Source organism: Bos indicus, chromosome 13 (genome assembly GCF_029378745.1).
Source record: "Bos indicus isolate NIAB-ARS_2022 breed Sahiwal x Tharparkar chromosome 13, NIAB-ARS_B.indTharparkar_mat_pri_1.0, whole genome shotgun sequence".
NCBI lineage: Eukaryota > Metazoa > Chordata > Mammalia > Artiodactyla > Bovidae > Bos > Bos indicus.
In genome coordinates this window covers 29,282,776-29,305,251 of record NC_091772.1, presented here as the reverse complement: position 1 = coordinate 29,305,251, position 22,476 = coordinate 29,282,776, and the positions used below count along the sequence as shown (strand labels likewise).

General features: G+C 43.0%; 1 protein-coding gene across 2 annotated transcripts in view; it reads left to right on the top strand.

Annotated features, from left to right (window-relative positions):
• The window catches only part of FAM107B (family with sequence similarity 107 member B), a 79,496-nt gene that overhangs the window by 29,749 nt on the left and 27,271 nt on the right, over positions 1-22,476 (top strand). Inside the window, exon 1 of one of the 2 annotated variants that reach the window (XM_070802102.1) lies at positions 13,494-14,092. The exons of the other annotated variant lie outside the window; for it this stretch is intronic. The gene's annotated coding sequence lies outside the window, so the exon portion shown is untranslated. Of the gene's footprint in view, positions 1-13,493; positions 14,093-22,476 lie in introns of those variants that run through there. 2 annotated transcript variants of the gene reach the window in all.

Here is a 22,476-nt window from a genome sequence, read left to right as displayed (position 1 = left end):
ATTTGCTGCCTATTCCTTGGTGGGGGGTGCCTTTTTTGGGTGTCCATTGTGGAAACAGTATTTTCAGTCTCTTTTCATACCTGTCTAATGACCCAAGGGGATTTAAATGCTGTCCTTCATTGAGGTGTCATAATTTCCACAGTGTTTTTGGCTTGTTTTGCTACCTACTACTTCACACTCCTGTCTCACCTAGATGTGCACAGATATTTGGTGACAAGGTAATGTTGATGTAGACAAACAGATCACACACACACACACACACACACACACACACACATACCACACCAACACCAATGCATGGGGGCATGGGATTGATTCCTGGTCAGGGAACTAAGATCTTGCCTGCCACATGGTGTAGCCAAAATGATAATCATAAATTTAAAAATAAAAAGTATATAAAACCAAAAATTTTCAATAGCAATCAATACATGCCATCTTAAGTAATAATGGCTTAGTTTTTGAAAGCTTTCATTCATAGACGAATTCTCTGTCACTAAGGAAGGTGGTTTAGAAGTTCGTATTTCTTGGTAGCTACATTAGTGGCCACCCCTAAGAACATCCTGCTTTCTGAAACGTTTTCACATCCCTGAACTGCTGAGATCTTGCTCTCTCCTGCCTTCTCTTCTCTTTCTGGATCTTCCCCTTGGGTATCCTTTGCAGGCTCCTCTTCTTTGTCCTCCCTCTGGTATTTGGGGGTTTTGGAGGGCACCTTTGCCACCCTATGAGTGATATGAGTGGTTTCCTTAGCTTCATTTGCTTGTAGATTTGGGGCTCCCAAATCCACACAGCCAGCCCTTATCTTGACTCCCGAGCTCAAGTACCATGTCCAGTGCTTGTTTTATTATATATGTTCACGTGTGTGCTTTACGGGCCTCTAAGCACCGTGTGTCTCGTGGGGATCTCGCTGTTCTCTCTGATCAACCTTGTTTATCTTAGAGCGTCTATTTTGGGGAACGGCTCCACCGTGCCCCGAGGTGAGTTTAGATCTCTGGTTTTACTATGCTCCTGTCTTGAGCCCCCTCTCTCTTCGTCTTATGCATCTTGTATTTGAGGTCTGTGCCTCCACGTGGCTGTGAAGGGGTCTCCCTGGGTCTGTATTTCATCGGGATGATCTTCCTGTTCTCAAGACCTCCTGGGCTTTGCTTGTTCAAACCCAGCGCCTGTCATGTCTCCTCCTCCGTTAAGGGTCTGCTTTACCTCTTAGAATGTGAGCCTCATGAGAGCAGGACTTGGTTTTGTTCACTGCTTTGTCCTCAGTATTGGGGAGCTGGGCACCTGCTACAGCTGCAATACATGTTTTTTTAATTAATTACTTTTTAAAATTAATTAACATTTTCGTCATGCCATGGGCATGTGGGATCTTAGTTCCCCAACCAGGGGTTGAACCTATGCCTCCTAAAGTGGAAGCGTGGAGTCTTAGCCACTGGACCGCCAGGGAAGTCCCAGTAAATGTGTGTTTTAATGAAAGAGTTTTTTATTTTCAGCGTGATTTTTTATAAAACCTGTGACTGGTTCCTTTGTAGAAACCATATGTTTTGGAAAAACAGAACAAGGGTAGAGAAGAATTCCTCTTCTGGAGATGCTAGGAATGTCTATAATGATATGACAGTTTTGGAGTTTTTGACTGGAGTGTTGTTGATTAGAAAGTAAAGTTGTAACAGGCACTAAGTGGGTGTTTTCTTATTTCCATCGAGTTCTGGGCCTGGTGGTTGGGAGGGAGCATGTGTTGCTGACCCTGCGGAGTTGACAGAATCGCTTATGTAGTTTGGTAGGAGGAAGAAGTAAAAACAGATGATGATAACTGTGAAGATAAGTGTGTATCAGGTACCATCATCTGAATCACTCTGCTCTTACCCCAGATGTCTCGATAATTTATTGTTTTTGTATTTTTTAAGCAACAAGTGGAGAGGTAGTTGTGGTCAGAGATCTGTATCTCCGATTTCCCAGGGTTCTGTTTTCCTTACAATATCTGCTTTAAAAAAGTGTTGGGTAACAAAGTGTTGAAATACATTAAGTATTTGGGGACCTGATTATTTAGAAACTAAATGTGGGCCAGAAGAGGAAGGATTCCATTCAACAAAGACACTCCTCATCTATCAAAGGTCTTGGAGAAGTCTCATTTTGAGTAGAAGTTTGTTACGAGCAAACAAAATAATACATAGGTTTATTTGTTTAAGGAGACCCTTTATTCTCCAGCTTAGTGGCTCTCAAACTTTTGGATATCAGGACCCGTTTACACTGTTACAAAGCAGTGGGTTGGCCAGAAAGTTAGACTGTGTTTTCCTGTACCATCTTATGAAATGTAACATGAACAAACTTTTTGGCCAACCCATTACTTGTGGCCCCTCAAAAGACCTTTGCCTGTTGTAATATCTATTGATTATTTATTTATTGTTTATTAAATTATTTATTTAATATTACTTAATATTACACTATTATTTATTGTTAGGAATTAAAACTGAGAAAGTTGAAAAATTTCACTTAAAAATGACAAAAATAACTACAAACCCATTACAGTTTAGGAAAAGATCATTTGTATTGAAAAATGTGTCCAAAACAGAAAAAGAAAGATGAACGTGATTTTACTTTTGTGCACATTTCTTCAATTATGTTTAAAAATGGAGCAAAACTGTTCTGCAAAATTGAAACAACAGTGAGGCTAGTGGCATTGTTTTACATTTTTGCAAATCTATTTCATAACCAGCTCTAATAGAAAATAATTCAGTTCTCATGTCTGCTTCTTCATTCAGGCTGTTGTAGGTTGTTTCAGTTGAAGTATATGCAGAAAATCCAGCCTCATGCACATACATAGCTGGTTAAGGTGGGAATACTGAAATAACCTTTTCAGGGAATTATGGATGGCGCAGTGTGGATTCTGACACTCTGGCAATGGTTTTTTTCTTACTCTGTTAACGTTAAAATTCATTAAATTACCTTTCTTTTTGAATAAGAAGAAGGAAAAGTGAACCAGTTTAATGCCATATTATGCAACCATATTTTAAAAGTATTTTATCACGGATGGAATGCTTACATATGTAGTAAATTGTCTACTTAGTGTGACCCTCATTTTGCTAAAAATTAATGAAAAGACATATGTATTAAGTGAAAGGAAAATATATCAAAATATGGATGTGTTTAGTGATGCATTCATGAATGATATTTTATTTTCTATATACTATTCTGATTTTCCAAATTTTCTAGGATCACATTACTTCCAAAACCTGGGTGAGGGGAATTTTTTTTTTTTTTTTTTTTAATAGGGAAGTAAGTGTGTCTGTTAAGCCTTTTCCCTCATCCAAAGGTTACCTTGTATGTGAAAATCCCAGTTTTTATAGTTGGAGTGGTAACTAAGATCCCTTTCCCTCCTTTAAGTTTTTATTTACTTATCAGATTAATGTAACTTTTCTATGTCTGTTTTCAACCTCAGAACTTTCCCCTCTTTCTTTGGATAACAATTTTAACTGATTTATTAGAGAAACTTTATTCAGGACTTATTCAAGCGAAGTATTGATGGTGGGACTTTATAGCAAGGACACAATTTACTTTTCCTCATTTCTGCTACACCTGAAGCAAACACAGATTCTTACCTAAGTAAAATGGTAAAAGGATTTTGTCCTATGGTGATAGTACAGCTCCTTTAGAAGTTGAGAAACATCCTGGAAATTAGCATCTCATTAACCTGTCAGTTATTTTAAGTCCTTTTGTCAGCGGTGTGTTGTGTATTTCTCTTTACAGTCGTGTGGCTGGAAGTGGAAGTGTGTACACAGAGCTGCAAAGGGCAGTTCACATCTGGGGATGAGCTCCCTGCTAACACCTGGGTTTAGGAAGCCTGTGTACTCCTTGTTGTGTAACTGACACGGTGGTGGCTTTTGTTCTTTATGGACAGGAATCCAAATATGCTGATGGTCTGTTTTCCTGAAAGTGGAGGACTCCATCCTGTTACTTCTTTGTTTTATGTTCCTTGTGATATAATTAAGTGATTATTAAGATGTCTACAGAAGCAGCTAAGCACCCACAAAGCAGGAAATTAGCAGTTTTGGATCCACTACTTATCATCTTAAAGATATGAACATTGTTACTTTGATTCTTCCAACTGAACACACAGTTCTGTGGCTTTAGTTAATAAATTAGTGACTGTTAATGTTTGCAGTCTCTCCCAAGACTGTTTACAAAGGCACACCTGATTCTGAAGTATAAACTGGGATAGGAAATCACTTAATTGCTTGTCCTAACATTGTTTTACTAAATTAAAAAACTATTCTATTCTCTGCTTAAAACAGTTGAGACTGTTCTACTTGGGCGCACCCTTAAAGCATTCATCATTAAATTTGGAAATATTCTAATTTAATTTTAGTCAGCTTTTATGAGTTGAGCATTTTGGAGGCTAAGAAATGTACTCCAAATATACTTACTGATTTCTTCCTTTTATAATTGAAACCAGTCTTTGAATTTAATTATTTCTGGTCTCTGTCATTGTCCTTAATGTGGCTTGGACGGTATCACAGATTCTAAGTAAGACATAAGAAGTGTTATTATTGCATCACCGTAATCATGAATTGTGGAAACATTTAGGATATACTCTGAAATCATTGCCACAATACAGAAGATAGACTTGACGAAGGCAGGAGCTTTGATTCTGTTCCTGCTAATTGCACGCTGTTTAGAACAGTGCGTTTATGCCCAGTTTCTCAGTCATGTCCGACTCTTTACAACCCCATGGACTGTAGCCCACCAGGCTCCTCTGTCCATGGCATTTTTATGTCAAGAATACTGGAGTGGGTTGTCATTCCTACTCCAGAGGGTCTTCCCAACCCAAGGATTGAAACTGTATCTCCTGCCTCTTCTGCATTGGCAGGCAGATTCTTTACCGCTGAGCTACCTGGGAAGCCCGAATACCCACATGGTTGACAGTGTATTAGTCGCTCAGTTGTGTACTCTTTGCAACCCTAAGGACTGTAGCCTACCAGGCTCCTCTATCCATGGAATTCTCTAGGCAAGACTACTGGAGTGGGTTGCCATTCCCTTCTCCAGGGTATCTTCCCAACCCAGGGGTCCAACCCAGGGGTCAAACCCAGGTCTCCCACATTGCAGGCAGATTCTTCACTGTCTGAGCCACCTGGGAAGTCCAAGAATACTGGAGTGGGTAGCCTATCCCTTCTCCAGGGCATCTTCTCAAGCCAGGAATCAAACCAGGGTCTGCTGCACTGCACGCAGATTGTTACTGCTGAGCTATCAGGGGGAGCCAAACCTAGATGGGAGATGATCAAAAAACATGTTCCCAGCAGTAAATTGGACAGTTCCAGATGGGGGCTGGGGGGCAGCATGCAAGCTTAGGACAGAGACAAATGGTGGAAGGACCCCGGTTAGATAGGGTGATCTGGGCAGATGGTGTATGAGTGGAGATTAAAGGGTGAGCCAGTGGTAGGGAGAGATTTGCGACGGGGATGAGTTGTGGTGGGGGGACTTGGCATGAACACAAACTAGGTAAGAGATGAAAGGAGGCCAGTGGGACTGGAGGGTGGGGAGTAAGGTCTGGAGAGAGATGCAGGAGACGAGGTGTGAGAAGTACACCTGGGTAGGGAGTGACAGCCACGGTCGGGGTTTAGAGAAGCTTGTGGTGAGAGACCTGACCTCACCTCATTTGTATTTTAAGACAGTCCCGTGGGAGGAATATTAATTCTTAGTGCAGGCTTCCTGCTTTAACATTTTTTTTCTTTGATAATGAAGAGAACATTGGGACAGCATTTTTAGCCATGAAACTGTTGCTTTCTGAGTGTGTTTGAGAAGCAGTAATAACAAGGTTGAGCTTCTCAAGTGATTCAAGTGGTAAAGAATCTGCCTGCAATGCAGGAGAGGCGAGTTTGATCCCTGGGTTGGGAAGATTCCCTTTAGAAGGAAATGGCAACCCACTCCAGTATTCTTGCCTGGGAAATCCCATGAACAGAGGAGCCTGGTAGGCTACAGTTTATGGGGTCGAAAAGAGTCAGACATGACTTAGCGACTGAGCACACACAATGAAAAGGTGACCTCCTAAATTTTCACCCCGAAATTAACGTAGCGGCTTAACTGTGAGGCCTGGCTGGTGGCCTAGGTTGCATTCTACAGGTTCCCGGCAGGAAGAACATGTGGGAAGGGGCTAGTCCAGCCAGTGGTTGGTACAGCTTTACAGTGTCAAGAGCAGAACCGTCATTTGTCGCGGCTGTGACCGATGAGAATACTGTGACCTGGCTGACGGCTGGCAAGCTGAGTGCTGACCAGTGTATTTGCTTTTTCAATCACAGCATCCCGGCTGAGCCAGGAACAATCGAGAAACTCCACTATCAGCACTTGGAGATCTTCTGTGCTTTGGGGAAGAATGGGCATGGACTAGTTTATTGTAAATTTCTGATGTCAAATTACTGATGGTGAAATCAGTTGTTTCAGATGACAGAGGAGGACCGGATGGAAGGCCTCTTTAGAGCAATTGTTATTAATTGTTATTAATCCAGTAGTGCTCTTTATTATAGGGAATGCTGAGAGAGGAGTGCTGTGCTGTTTTATTGGTTTGCTTTCTTACTTTGCCTGGTCGCCTCCAAGCATGGAGAGTCTGGGCGTACAAGCAGTGAGGGGCTGCATTTCAGATACAGAATTTAATCTGAATTTCTTCTGATCACAGATCTTCTGAAGAGTCACCCTATTGTTTTGTATTATACCTAAAAAAATAGGGCTTCCTGGTGGCTCAGCAGTAAAGAATCCACTGCAGTATAGGACCATAGGAGACATGGGTTCAATCCCTGGGTAGGGAAGATCCGCTGGAGGAGGGCATGGCAACCCCCTCCCATATTCTTGCCTGGACGGAGGAGCCTGGCCAGCTACATACAGTCCATGGGGTTGCAAAAAGTCAGACTGAAACAATTTAGCATGCATACCTAAAGATGGGCAAAAATAGTTCTCACATTTCCCCTTTGTGGGGTTAGGGAGTGGCTTACATGGAGTGGCTTAGAAAGGCCTGTCTCTGCTGGAGCGTGACTGTGTTGCCTGGTGCAGTGTGTGTTTGTGGCCAGTCTGTGTCATGTGTGTGTGTGTGTGTGTCTGTGTCCAGTGTGTGTGTCTGTGTCCAGTCTGTGTTGTGTTTGTTTCTGTGTGTGTGTCTCTGTCTGTCTGTCCTGATTGGTGAGAATTGCTGGTCTCCTGGTCTGGGGCTCACAGATGAGGAAACTGACTGCTAGGAACGTGATCCTTTTCTGAACCACAGAGCCTGGCAGTGGCTGAGCTGGGACCAAGATCTGGCATTTTTGGTGCTTGGACCTGTGCCCTTTGACAGAATGTGTTGTTTGGATTAATTGTAAAGAAAATGGTCAGTAACAGATGTAATGAGGAAATAAGTAACATCCAGTCATTTCAAGCCACTGAGTGGGATCTTGTAAAACCAGCAGTGAACCATTTTAAGAGAGAACAAAATTTGATTTTAGCTAGTGAGGTGGAAACAGCTTATTTTAAAAAGTGAGAATGAGTCAAAATAAAACTAGATTAAAGGCAAAGTTGTTCATCTAGGGTACTTTGTATCCTTGTTTTATAATCAGGCATTAAATAAAAATGTCAGTGAGTATGCACACTACTATATATAAGATAAATAACTAATAAGAACCTACTGTATAGCACAGGGACCTCTACTTAATACTCTGTAATGACCTGTATGGGAAAAGAATCTAAGAAAGAGTGGCTGTATGAATATGTATAACTGATTTACTTTACTGTATAGCAGAAACTCAAAATTCTCCAAGCCAGGCTTCAGCAATATGTGAACCGTGAACTTCCTGATGTTCAAGCTGGTTTTAGAAAAGGCAGAGGAACCAGACATCAAATTGCCAACATCCGCTGGATCATGGAAAAAGCAGGAGAGTTCCAGAAAAACATCTGTTTCTGCCTTATTGACTATGCCAAAGCCTTTGACTGTGTGGATCACAATAAACTGTGGAAAATTCTGAAAGAGACTGGAAACCAGACCACCTGACCTACCTCTTGAGAAATCTGTATGCAGGTCAGAGCAACAGTTAGAACTGGACATGGAACAACAGACTGGTTCCAAATAGGAAAAGGAGTTCGTCAAGGCTGTATATTGTCACCCTGTTTATTTAACTTATGTGCAGAGTACATCATGAGAAACGCTGGACTGGAAGAAACACAAGCTGGAATGAAGATTGCCGGGAGAAATCTCAATAACCTCAGATATGCAGATGACACCACCCTTATGGCAGAAAGTGAAGAGGAACTCAAAAGCCTCTTGATGAAAGTGAAAGTGGAGAGTGAAAAAGTTGGCTTAAAGCTCAACATTCAGAAAACTAAGATCATGGCATCCGGTCCCATCACTTCATGGGAAATAGATGGGGAAACAGTGGAAACAGTGTCAGACTTTATTTTCCTGGGCTCCAAAATCACTACAGATGGTGACTGCAGCCATGAAATTAAAAGACACTTACTCCTTGGAAGGAAAGTTATGACCAACCTAGATAGCATATTCAAAAGCAGAGACATTACTTTGCCAACAAAGGTCCATCTAGTCAAGGCTATGGTTTTTCCTGTGGTCATGTATGGATGTGAGAGTTGGACTGTGAAGAAGGCTGAGCGCCGAAGAATTGATGCTTTTGAAGTGTGGTGTTGGAGAAGACTCTTGAGAGTCCCTTGGACTGCAAGGAGATCCAACCAGTCCATTGGGAAGGAGATCAGCCCTGGGATTTCTTTGGAAGGAATGATGCTAAAGCTGAAACTCCAGTACTTTGGCCACCTCATGTGAAGAGTTGACTCATTGGAAAAGACTCTGATGCTGGGAGGGATTGGGGGCAGGAGGAGAAGGGGACGACAGAGGATGAGATGGCTGGATGGTATCACTGACTCGATGGACGTGAGTCTCAGTGAACTCTGGGAGTTGGTGATGGACAGGGAGGCCTGGCGTGCTGCGATTCATGGGGTTGCCAAGAGTCGGACACGACTGAGCTACTGATCTGATCTGATAGCAGAAACTAACTTGACATTGTAAATCAACTACAATTTTTAAAAAAGTAGTATGTCAGTGGGAGTGACTTTCGATTGTATGATTGTATGACTTATGATTATAAACTCATAATGTTATCAGTACTTAATTAAAATAATGAATGTATTAGGAAGTCTACTTTTGTTAGATAATATTGTTTAATCTGGTAGGTCATTTCATAATTTTTTCCCTAAGGGTAAAAAGCCACTGTATGTCTTCAGATTGTTAAATAGCTATATATCAGCAGTGTCCTGCTTTCTGAACATTCATAAATCCAACTTGTGTCCTTTAGATTTATGAGTGTATTTTTCCAAGTCAGCCTTATGGGATGTATTCCCTTTTGGTTTGGCAAAATAGTGATTTCTTTTTAAAAATATTTATTTGTTTATTTTTGGCTGTGTTGGGTCTTTGTTGCTGCACAGGCTTGTCATTGCGGAGCTTCTCTTGCTACAGAGCACAGGCTCTAGGGCTCATGGGCTTCAGTATGTGGCACGTGGGCTCAGTAGTTGGAGCTCTTGGGCTCTAGAGCATAAGGTCAGTAGTTGTGGTGCATGGGCTTAGTTGGCCCAAAGCCTGTGGGATCTTCCTGAATCAGGGATTGAACCTGTGTCTCCTGCATTGATAGGCGGATTCCTTACCACTGAGCCACCAGGGAAACCCAAAGTGGCGAATTCTTAATACTTGGAAAGTATATAACGTAATTAGTGATAGGATGTATAGTGTAAAACAAAGAGCTAAATTGGCAAATACTGATCTATGCAGGCATTTACTCTCCACTGTTTCTATGACAACTAATAATTTAAGTCTAACATATATAGCTAGCTTATTACACCTTGAGGGCACGTGTGCAGTTAATTTCCTTGTTTTTTAAAACAGACTGGATTCAGTAATTGGGTGGTGGTGTATTATTGACATGTCTTTGATCAAGTTGGTGAAATTAACTTGTTTGATGTGCTTTGGTTCTTTTCCTGGCACCAGCCTGTCAGTGCTTCTGTTTACTCACTTTTTGAGGGGTAAGGAAGTGGAGGAGGTAGCATTTGGGAAGTAAGGTGGACAGGAAAGCAAGGGAGAAATGTAACCCCATTTTGAAAAGTTCTGTCGACACTTATTAACCACTCAGTCCCGGTACTTCCTGTTTCCAAAACTGATTTAATGCCAGCCTCCCCTCCACTATGAGGTGGTTTATTGCCTTCAGCAGAATTCCTGGCATATTTGAGGCTCTGCCCCTCTAATTCCTGCCAGATCCCCAAGCCACAACTGGCTCAGTCGCTCTCCTGCCTTCATTCTGTCCCTGGTCAGGACCTCGCAGGGTAAATACAGTTTAACCCTAGTGATTGTTCTAGGGCGCTCCTGCCGCGCCATCTGAGTCCAGCCTTTGTTCTCTCTGCCTGTCATTGTCTTGGCTCTGAATGAAGCCTGACAACTTGGCCCTGCCTAACAAACAGTAGACACTCACCTCCCTTCCCTTAGTAAACATACTCATGATAGGTGTTGTGTACTCTTGCCTGCAGTGCTGGTGAAATATTTCCTAAGGTTAATAAAAGGTATTTGTAGGGGAGGTGTGTTTGAAGGGTGGAGCAGTGAGAGGGTAGAAGGAAAAAAAAAGATAGGTTTCTATTGCTGAACAAAAGATAAGAAGTTTCTGAGTTTGAATAGGTGAAGCCCACTCTCCTGAGATATTTGGTGACCTGCACAGGTAGCAGCTGGGATGCTGGGTCATGGGAGTGATGAGTCCTTATTAAGCAGATGTTAATATAAACAGCAACCCTGAGAAGGGAAGATAAGGAACCAGGCTCAGAAGGCAGCCCCACACACGTTTTGAAATGAGTTGACTTATGTTAGAACTCTGGCCTTTCCATGACTAGTTGTGTGAATTTGGATAAGTGCCTTGGCCCAGGGATCCCCAGCCTCCAGGATCTAATGCCTGATGATCTGAGCTGGAGCTGATGTCATAATAATAGAAATAAAGTGCACAGTAAATGTAATGTCCTTGAATCATCCCAAAACCACTCCTTCCCCCTGTTTATGGAAAAATTGTCTTCCTTGAAACTGGTTCCTGGAGCCAAAAAAGTTGGAGAGTGCTGCCTCAACCCCTCTGGCACTCAGAATCTACCTCCAGTGTTGTGAAAATTCACTATGTGGGGACGTTTAGGACTGTGTTCAGCCCACGTGCTAATATTTATTGAGTAATCATTTTAAGTATTGAATCATTAAAAGCAGGTTCAACAGTTTCTCTATCCACAAATAAAATGATAGCCATCGTACAGCAATATTTAAAACCAACTTTATGGCATTTGCCTATTTGTTAAAAACTACAGTATAACTCAGCTTCTTAATACCATCAGTTAACTGGAGTGAACCAAGGTCATCCAGCTAATACATGGCAGAGTTGGCTTTGGGCTCCTCAGACTTTAAAGCTTAGCTCTTTCTCCTGTTTCATAACCACCACTACTGCTGCCATGTCTCTTTTTACCAGGAAGAAAAGCAGATCAATTCTTAGTTGCCTCCCTTAGCATTTTCTGGCCAGGTTCCCATGTGGTCGGTGTAAATGACCTCGAACAGTTGAGTTGCAGGTACCCAGGACTGGATAACTTCCTCTTACTGGTTTTTTTTTTTTTTTTGGATTCTTTTTATTTTTTAAAATAATTTTATTTAGTTATTTATTATTGGCTGTGCTAGGTCTTCGGTGCTGTGTGGAGGCGTTCTCCAGTTGTAGTGAGTTGGGGCTACTCTCTCATTGTGGTGTGCGGGCTTCTCATTGCGGTAGGTTCTCTTGTTGCAGAGCACTGGCTCTGGAGCACTGGCTTAGTAGTTGTGCACGGACTTAGTTGCTTCTCGGCATGTAGAATCTTCCTGGATCAGGGATCGAACCTGTGTCTCCTTCCTTGGCAGGTGGATTCTTTACCACAGCCACCAGGGGAAGCCCCCTCTTACTCATTGTTCACTCCAGTTAACTGTGGAATTTTGTCCTGTTTCTTAAAAAATACGTAAATAGAATTGTTGTTTTTGTGTTAAGAAGCTGAGTTATACTGTAGTTTTTAACAAATAGGCAAATGCCATAAAGTTGGTTTTAAATATTGCTGTACGATGGCTATCATTTTATTTGTGGATAGAGAAACCGTTGAACCAGCTTTTAAAAAACACTTTAATAAGGGGAGAAAATACTGCCTTGGTGATCTCCATCCCCTATGTTCATCATCATGGAGAAAAAGGCTTATCACTGAACTATGAACAAACGTAATTCTCCCAGTAATCTCTAATTTGTTTTCCTTTTCTCATTTACACATAGCTAGAAGGATTTGAGGTTATTCTTTAGTGATTGGAATAATGGTATTTTAAAGATTAGACAGAGGAGAAGATGATGGCTTCAGCATTAGTAGTAGAAGCCCAAATAAGCTTTTAAAAGGTCATGGTTCTTAAGCGTTTCCCATCTGGAGGGGATGGTGACAGTTGGCATACATGCCGTCTTCCAGTTTACATTTCCGTTGGAAATTTTCAGGTGTCTTCCCTAGTACCCTGAGTGCTGCCAGCGGCTGGTGGCGAAGTTAAGTAAATGAATTAGGATAAAATTTTCCAAGCTGCATCCATTAGTGGATCCCAGAATCAATTTAGTGGGTCACAAGAAGCATTACCTGGAGTAGGAAATGGCAACCCACTCCAGTATTCTTGCCTGGAGAATTCCATAGACACAGGAGCCTGAAGGGCAACAGTTCATGGCATTGCAGAGTCAAACCCAACTGAGCCACTAAGCAAGAAGCATTACCAAAAAAAAAAAAAGTGAAAATTATCAGAGTGTATATAGGCTGGTATCACTTCCGGAAACTTTTACTTCAGTTTGTTTTAGTGTGGGCTTGTTATTGGGTCCCTGTGTATAATTACAGACAGAAAAGTTTGGAAGGCATTGATCTGAGGTGTTTCTGAAAGTTTATCAGCTTACGAGCAAGTCTAAATGTTGCATGGAAGGGAAGTTCTTTAGCTGAGTCCTTGACATTGGTTTTTGTATAGGGTTAACAGAATGAAATTTAGAAACACAGTGTGGTAACTCGGAGATGTTTTTTTTTCCCCCCCAAAGCTAACATATATTTTATAAATAGAAAATAAGGTTTATGATTTTAACTCCAATGGTTCATGGATGAAAGTTCAAAATAAAGTTGATAGTGGCCTTCCTAATTATCATATCACATGTGCTGTTGTGTTGTAGATTTTGTACTATAGACTCAATTTAAAATTTTTGAATTGGATTGTTAAATACTTGGGTTCATACTCAGTTTGGCATTTGTAAGATTATAAACTAAAGGGTAGTGATTTTTGTTCCTTGAATTACCTTGAAAACTTTTTAAACGAAACATTTTTCATGGCCTTTGGCTATATTTTGCTTTTGAATATTTCAATTAAGTAGGTAAATTTAAGTAGGTAAACTATCCTGTCTTAATTAAGCTTTTCAGACTTTTTTTTTTTTTTTTTTTAAGGCATCAGGGAAGTAGTTAGCTATCATGATACATCTGCAGGTTCTTGTTAAATTATTTTATAGCTGTTCTTCTGGAAGCCATGAATGATTTCCTTTATAACCACCTGTACGTAGAGGAGAAATTTTCCTTATGAATGTGTTGATATGCCCTTTATCCTTGCCCTTTTCATTTAATTAACCAGTAACTCCTGTTGTATGTGGATTTTAAAACAGATACAAAGTTCTGAACTTTTGGAGAAGAGCTATAGAGAAGTCAGAAGCTGATGGGAAGTTTCTGGATGCAGAGTTCTTGAGTAAGGAGTCCTGTTGCAACAAAAGAAATAAGAACATTTCAAAAGTGGGTAACTTCAGGGAGAGAGAGAAGCAGAGTTCTCCATTTCCTGTGCAACTGGGGTTGAGCAGGGCTTTTGCTAGTTACCAGCTGTCCTGTTCTTAATCAGTATTGCTGGTGTGGATGTGTCAAGACGTGGGGAAAACATATAAAAGAATAGTATTGTTGGTAAGCAACGGATTTGATTGAGATGCCAGAGTGAGTGGCCTGATGGAGGATGTGTTAGTACTCACGGAACTTGTCCTAATCCCTATTGGCTGAGGACCTGGGGCTGTAGACACTGGTAAGTGCATACTTGGATGGAGGGAGGAAGGGGTGATGGCTAAGGCTTTATTTTAAGAGAGAAGGTCCTTGGTGGAAGCTACCAAATAAATCTGAGAGTTTTGAAGTAGTCATAAATGGTACATAAAACATTTTATGTTTGAACATAAACATCCCTAAAACATCTTGTTGGAATGAAGGTGAATAATATCACCCAGTTTCTATAGGACCTGGGTTATGATTGATGTATCTGTTGCTTGTCACTCAAGCTAAGTGCCTGTGTCTCTTAGGCTTCTGTATGCTCTCGGAATAGATGCAGTTTTGAAATCTTGACTATTTTCTAATTAACCTGGAGCCCCCTTCCTTTCCAGTAAGAAGAAAGGCTGTGTTATGTTAGGCTTCTCAGACACAGTGGCACCTGATACCTGCTGGTTTAAATGCAGGCTCCTTGTTTTCAGGCTTTTGTTTTTCTGTGTTCCTTGATTGCCAAGTAGATTGCTGTCATTTCCCACCCCCCCGCCCCCCCACCCGCCCCCCACCCCTGTTCTTATTTTGAAAGTTTTCCTCTGCCTGTTCCTGTACATGGAGAAAGTCAGAGCTCCAGTGGAGGCCCAAGGGGGATTGTATCCAGTTCGTACGTTGGGTGGGCCTGTTAGATGGCGGGGGTGGGGAGGGGGGCGGAAATCACTGTCTAGATTGCAGAGACAGCCTCTTGGAGCTGGGGGCACCTTGCTTTTGTTTTCCTGTGACTGCAAGACAGCCTGAGGGAACACGGTAAGGCCTGGTAACCTAGAATGGGGGAGTTGAGTTAATGTGTGGAGTTCAAGCAGAGCAAGTTCACAGTCAGTATGGTTTACTCCCTCCTTCTGGCATCTCCTCCCACAACAAATATGTTTATGTTTGAACTTTTGCCAAAATCCCCTTCATTTAAAAAGGGGAGTTTTGTGTGGAAGGAGAAGTTGAAGGCTGAAGGGGTTTCCATTAAAAGGACCCCATCTCTGTTGCTCACTGTAGCTTTCCTTATGAATGTTCTGAGGACAGAACACTTCTGAGAAACGATTGGTGCTCTAGTTTCCCTTGTCAGCTTTGGAGCTGAGAGGCAGGGTGGCAGCTGACTTCACCCAGAGGGGCCTGATGAGCCCCTCGTCAGAAGGCCGGAGTGCCTTTGAAGACAGTTGAATTGGGTTTGTGTCCTAGTCAGCTCTGGCTGCCATAGGCTGAGTGGACTCAGGAGCCTGGTGGGCCACTGTCCGTGGGTTGCAAATAGTCTGACACGACTGAGCGACTTAACGCTTGAGTGGGTTAAACAACAGACATTTATTTCTCATGGTTCTGGAGGCTGGAAGTCCAAGATCAGGGTGCAGATGGGATTCCTGGTGAGGACTCTCTGCCTGGCTTACAGATGGCAGGCAGCCTTCTCATCTGAGTGGGTGGGGGTGGGGAGAGATGCCAGCTCTGTTATCTCATCCTCCTATGAGGACACCAGTCCCATCATGGGAGCCTCAACCTCATGACTTCATTTAGTCCTGATCATCTTACAAAGACCCCACCTCTGCATACTGTCACATTGGGGGTTGGGGCCTCAACATATGGATTTGGGGGGGGACACATTCCACCCATAACTGTGTGTGGCAGAGTCGATTGTCGACCTAACAGCCACTGCTGTCCCCCCTTCACTGCTGGAATGCCGTGTCCCTATTTTCCCAGGGCCCTTTGTTGCTATGGTGATCACAGGACACAGCTCTGGCCAATGAGAGGGCTCTGGGAGTGGCCTCCCTCCCAGAAAAATGGATGCTGGATGGGGGGGTGCCTTCCCAGTCTGCCTTTCCTCCTGGAGATGCCAGGGCTGCTGAGCAGAACAGAGCAGTGAGAAGATCCCAGTGCCCCCATGACACCACTGAGCTCCGAGGCAGCCTTGCACAGCCTAACACCACATCCTTGTGAGGTGAAAACAAGCCCTTGTGGTGCCGCTCCTTTTGGGCAGGTTTTGAGTGTGGTCCAGGGCATCCTCACTGATGGAGTCACATGGGAGAACCTTCCTCCTTTTGGAGTTGGGAGGAGGTACAGTCTTGGGAAGACCTTATCCCTGACACTGGCCTGGTCTTCCCACATTCAAGGTGTACATATCACAGTATTGATTGTGAGCCTGTCTCCTCCACGCCTTGAGCTCTGGACATCAGGGACCACATCTCACTCCTCCAAGATCTTTAGAGGCTGACCCAAGGCTCGTACAAAGGAGTGGACACTCATGGTCTGGCCTTGGCTTAATAACCCTATGTTGGTTTTGGTGTCCTCATCACAAGACTGGCTATTTGTTGTTCACAGAAAGCCCACTGGGTAACCAGAAGAGTAAGTGGGAAAACAGACTTTAATTAAAAGTACCTGGGCTGTGCACACAGCTGCTCTCTGGGGTTTAGTTAGCGCCAGACAGTCTTCTAAAGATCCAGACGGAGACGTGCCCCAATCCTCATGCTAATTTGTCACTGTGGAAGGAGAAATCAAATCAGATATTACATTTGTATAATTATGAAACATATTAACCATCCAGAAAAGCACATAATTGTAACCATTGTTTCTCACATGAAGATCTCTTTTCTTTAGAGTGAAAAATGAGGTTTTTGCAACTCTGTGCTGTATTTCACACGTGAAGTAATTGAGTGATTGGAAGTCAGAGCATCTTGTTCCATGGTCATAAACCTATTTGACCCACAGTAGGGCTGAAATACAGTGTATTTGAGATGAAAAGTTTTAAAAGTATAGAATAATTGTCATTTTACCACTAAGGAAACAGACCCAGAGAAGCAGTAAGTCAGGATTCAGGTTAGTGGACCTTTAATTTTCATGTTTTTTTCTGCTGTACCTCATGTTATTAGTAACTTAAGATAAAAGAGTGTCGAATCCCATCAGCCAGCAGCCCCCAGGAATGCACGTGTCATTGCAGAGATTCGGTTCATTTAGCAGCAGGGCGAGTGTAGCCTGGAAGAGCACTGGGATTCTGGGATTCCCTTGGAAAGGCAGAGTTGGGTTTGCGCTTGTGCTGGATGACTTGAAGGTGGGGTTAGAGAAATGGGGCCAGAGCTGGTTTGGATGTGGTAAGGAAGCAGGTATGTTTCAGTGACTGGGTATCTTAATTTTTATATAGGATGCAAGAGATTGAAGTGGGGTTAGAGTTGCCACTTGGTAAAGAATTAGCGGTCACAGGTTAGTGAGAAAAGTGGGACAGTCTTTCATTTTTGTGGAGGTAGGCACAGGCTTGGTGTCTGGGTTCTACGCTGAACTTTATGTCCTGATGGAATATTGGGGTTCATTATTAGTAAGGCCTGTCTTTCCTTGTCCCATTGTTGCTAGGGTGGATTTTTGCTTTTCCAGCAGTTGATTTGATTTGATCCTGGATACTGATGCTTGAGGAATGGTTGGCTTTAGGAGGAGGAGAATGAGATGGTGAGTGGAGAGTCCAAAGAGGATGTCTGAAGTCACTGTGTCTGAACAGTCTCTGTTCTTCAGGGTTGTAGTTGCTCAGTGTTAAGATCAGCTCTTTTAAAAAAGGCAAATGAGTTGTTTTTCCTGCCCTAAGAGGCATGGGTTTTTTGTTTGTTTGTGTTTGTTTTTTGCCATGCTTCATGTAGATGGGATCTTAGTTCCCCGACCAGGGATTGAACCCATGCCCGCCTGCGTCAGAAGCCCAGAGTCCCAACCACTGGACACACCAGGAAAGTAACAAGAGGTGTCTTTGTTTGTTTTGTTGTTTTAATCATCGCAGTGACTTTGTAGTCTTCTGGAATTTGGCAGGATGTAGAAGCAGATGGAAATGTGGATACTTATAACTGAAGCATATTATTATCTTCAAAGATGCCATCCAGTTATTTTGATCAAGAGGTAATGTTAATGGTGGTGGTAGTGCTGGTGCCAACCCCCCTCCCCCCAGATCAGTAGAAAATGAATTTAGAAAACTCAGTACAGTTCAGTTGGAGTCAGCAGTGAGTGAGGTGGTTGTAGTCCAGCCAAGTGAGGGCCGGGACAGACACACACTTTATGGGCCAGGCTTGGCCACCTTCTCTTTGAACTTAGTCGAGCTTCCATCTCTCTGGGCCTCTGTTTCCTCCTCTTCGGTGCTGGGGAAATTGAACAGATGGTCCCTGCTCTCAGTTTCTCTGTTACGTCCTTTTGAAGATACTCTCCTCTTTGGAAAATACTTGTTCAGGTTCCCAGGTGGACCTGGTCATCCATTTTATGAAATTATTATTCATTCCTGAAAGCAGGAATACTTGAGGGCTTTGAAAGCTAGTCCAGCAGGAAGTATTTTTTTCTGGTCTGTGTAGTTTCCTTCCTCTCAGCGGGGACCAGGCCTAAACCCACATCTTTCCAGGGCATCCCCTTTGCAGTCTCCTGAAATGAATGGCCGAGGTGTTAACACTTTAGAAAGTCGTATCCAGTAAATGTGCCAAGGGAGGCGCCTTTATTCAGGAATTTTCAGTTTGGGGGTAAAGGCTGGTGGTGTGTGTTTGCAAATTTGAATTTTATGACTATAAAATAGCATTATATAAAAATTTTAAGTATTATGATACATGCAAATGTTGAATGCAGGAACCAAAAGAGTAAAAGAAATTGATCAAAAGTTGCCTAATTTCTAAGACAGTAGGCCAGGTGGCTTGTCCCGGGTGTAAGGAATGGCCAGTGGCAGCCCCACTCTTGCTAGTGACAGGAAAGCTTTGCATGTTCAGTCCATATCATGCTCCGTGCTGCCACTCAAGGGCTTTAGGATTTCTGTTGATGGGGGCTGGTCTTTTTAAAGACTTCAGTGATGTTAAGCAGATCTTCACCATGAGGTGTGTCAGTGGTGGTGCCTGTGTTGGGGTAACGCCCCCCGCCTCCCCGCCCCAGCCATAGCTCTGTAACAGAAGCACTGAAACTCTAGGAAGAGTGGGGCGCATCGTGTTGTGACTGAGGGAAAGGAGCACAGAGCACGCTTAGAGGTACAGAGCCATCGCAGAGAGGCCCTAGAGCAGACTGGTGTGGAGTGTGGACTCGAGCTAGCTGTGCAAGCTTTGCAGCCTTAGGGAATTTACCTTACTTCTCTGGGCCTCAATCTCCCCATCTGTACAATGGGACAGATTTTAGTATCTCCCTCAAAAGGTTGTGCTGGGCACTCCCCTTGTGCTTCTCAGGGCACGTGCACTGAGCGAGTTCCTGGGCAATGCCAATACAGCTGATCTTTGGACACTCCAAATACCTTTTGTTCACGCAGATGCATGTATTAGAAAATAAAGGACATACTATTTTGGAACCTGGTATTTTTCTCCCATTCAATCCATCATGAATATTTCCCTTTTCATTACTTATTCTAATAATATGGTTTTAAAGCTGCATTGTATTGCATTCAGCTCAGTTCAGTTGCTCAGTTGTGTCCGACTCTGTGCGACTCCATGAATCACAGCACACCAGGCCTCCCTGTGCATCACCAACTCCCGGAGTTCACCCAGACTCAGGTCCATCGAGTCAGTGATACCATCCAGCCATCTCATCCTCTTTTGTCCCCTTCTCTTCCTGCCCCCAATCCCTCCCAGCATCGGAGTCTTTTCCAATGAGTCAACTCTTCGCATGAGGTGGCCAAAGTACTGGAGTTTCAGCTTTAGCATCAGGGCTGATCTCCTTCAGAATGGACTGGTTGGATCTCCTTGCAGTCCAAGGGACTCTCAAGAGTCTTCTCCAACACCACAGTTCAAAAGCATCAATTCTTCGGTGCTCAGCTTTCTTCACAGTCCAACTCTCACATCCATACATGACCACTGGAAAAACCATAGCCTTGACTAGACGGACCTTTGTTGGCAAAGTAACGTCTCTGCTTTTGAATATGCTGTCTAGGTTGGTCATAACTTTTCTTCCAAGGAGTAAGCGTCTTTTAATTTCATGGCTGCAGTCACCATCTGTAGTGATTTTGGAGCCCCTGAAAATAAAGTCTGACACTGTTTCCACTGTTTCCCCATCTATTTCCCATGAAGTGATGGGACCGGATGCCATGATCTTTGTTTTCTGAATGTTGAGCTTTAAGCCAACTTTTTCACTCTCCACTTTCACTTTCATCAAGAGGCTTTTTAGTTTCTTTTCACTTTCTGCCATAAGGGTGGTGTCATCTGCATATCTGAGGTTATTGATATTTCTCCCGGCAATCTTGATTCCAGCTTGTGTTTAGATATTTAATCGGGGTTTCTTTTTTCACTTTCATGAACCACACATAAAATATTCTTATACATATGTTTTGTGTACATGTCTGATTATCTCTTGGGAGTAAATTCCTGGGAGTGGAATTACCAGATTCATGGATGTGTACGTGTTAAAGCCTCTTGTCACAGACTGCCCACAGTTCTTCAGACAGGAAGTAGCAAAATTTTATCTTCTTATGAATAACCTGTGAGAGTAGATAGTGATTCTCTAAATGTAAGGCAGTGAGGAGAAAAAACTGTCATTGACTGTATGAAATTCTTGTGGTTGGGCTTTGTTGAGAGTAGGCAGGAAGAAAGTGGATTTATAAAGAGAAGGCAAAGAGATGTCAAGAAGAGCTGAGGAGGAGCAAAGGGCTGAACTGTGGCTTGATTTCAGGGTAGTTTAGGATTCAGACGAATTAATTTAATTGTAGTGTAACGTATACTTGCTATAGGTGGTTTCATGCAATGAAGGATAAACAGTGCTTCGTTTTTGTTGATCATAAGGGTATATGTGTGCTTCTTGACTGGAGTATCTAGGGGCTCCCTGGACTGGGGTTCTGGTTTAATAAAGTCTAGTCCGTGCTCCCTCCTATGTGGACATCTCTAGCCCTGGACTGGCCTGTTGAGACTCTCCTCGAGGGACTAGGAGTGAGGGTGGCTGCATCTGGAGTAACGGGGCATCAGGACCAGAAAGCCTGGATGTCAGACACCGGGAACAGGGACGAGGAGGAGTGGAGGGCACGGTGGCGCGTGCATGGAACGTAAGAGGGGTGCCTTCCCGGGGTCCGCCTGGCCCTGATGACGGGGCCAGAGTTTCACTGCCTTGGGTCAGAAGCCCCCGTGGTGGGAGCACCAGATAAGCCGAACTCTTCTGAATTCTTAGAATGTTAGAACCAAGAAGGGAGCTCAGGACCGTCTGGTCTAGCCTTCTCTTGTTACGGATAAGGAAGATAAATAATTTATTGTTTTCAATTAAACTTCACCTCATAAGTTTTTAAAATCAGATAGTCAACCTTGGAACAGAATGGGCTTTCTTTCCTTGCTCTGGGAGAGCCGAACTTTTGAGAATTTAAAGGCTGAATGGTGGACGGGAAAGCAGATGGCATGAGTGACCATATTGCTCCGCCCTGGAACACCGAGTAGATTTCGAGTCAAACCTGCTCCTCCCCCTGGTCACAGGGGCCTCCCTTATGTCTGGCTTCAGTGCAGCACACATCTGCCTGGTCCCCAAAGGCTTCAAAGTAATTTTGGACTTAGGGAACTCTCCTCTTGTGCCAGCCCCATGTTTTTCTTGAATTTACACATGCTAGTTTTCTTAGAGAAATTCCTTAAAAATGGTCTTTTCTGTTGAGTAAAGAAATACGTGTGAGAAATACTTCTTTTAAAAAACAACAGCTGCTCTGAATACAGACTGTGCCTTCGCCACTGGGTGACACTGTTAGACCACAGAACACTCTTCGAGAGTAAAATCAAGGGTCTTTGAACTTGAGATCTCATCAGGCTGCTTTACCTAGGAGAGAGAGAAACTCTGAACCACTTAATGGCCATCTATCAAATGTTATTTGGTAAGTGTAATTTATCAGCCTACGGCAATTTTGAGGCCAGCAGGTTTAGGGTAATCAATTATTGAGGAAATCTGTTAATTGGACAGCATTTCAGTTGCTTAGAGGGTTGTGCAGATTGATGGGCTGCATATTAATGAGGTGCTAATTACTTCATGGGAATATTGGTGCAAGCCTGTGCACTCAGATTTATTTCCCACCAGACAATCTGAGTTATCTTTCTGGGGCAAAAGACACCTGGCTTGTACGTAGCAATTCATGTTACAGACTTTGAGTGAGGGTTTTGGGGGTCATCTTATGCAAGAAGGAGCATCGTCTGCTGGGTTAGAAAAAAATGGGCATTTGGTTCCCTGGACTGATATGTACCAGAAGAACTAGGAACTTGTCTCTCATTCTGAGCTTTTTCTTAAGTTTTTTTTTTTTTTTGATGTGGACCATTTTTAAAGTTTTTTTTGAATGTGTGACAATATTGCTTCTGTTTTTTGTTTTGGTTTTTTGGCCACAAGGCATGGAGGATCTTAGTTCCCCAAGGAGAGATTGAACCTGCTCCCTCTGCATTAGAAGGGGAAGTCTTAACCACGGGACCACCAGAGAAGTCCCCAAGCTTTGTCAAGATCAGATGAGGACAGAGTTTGTTCAAA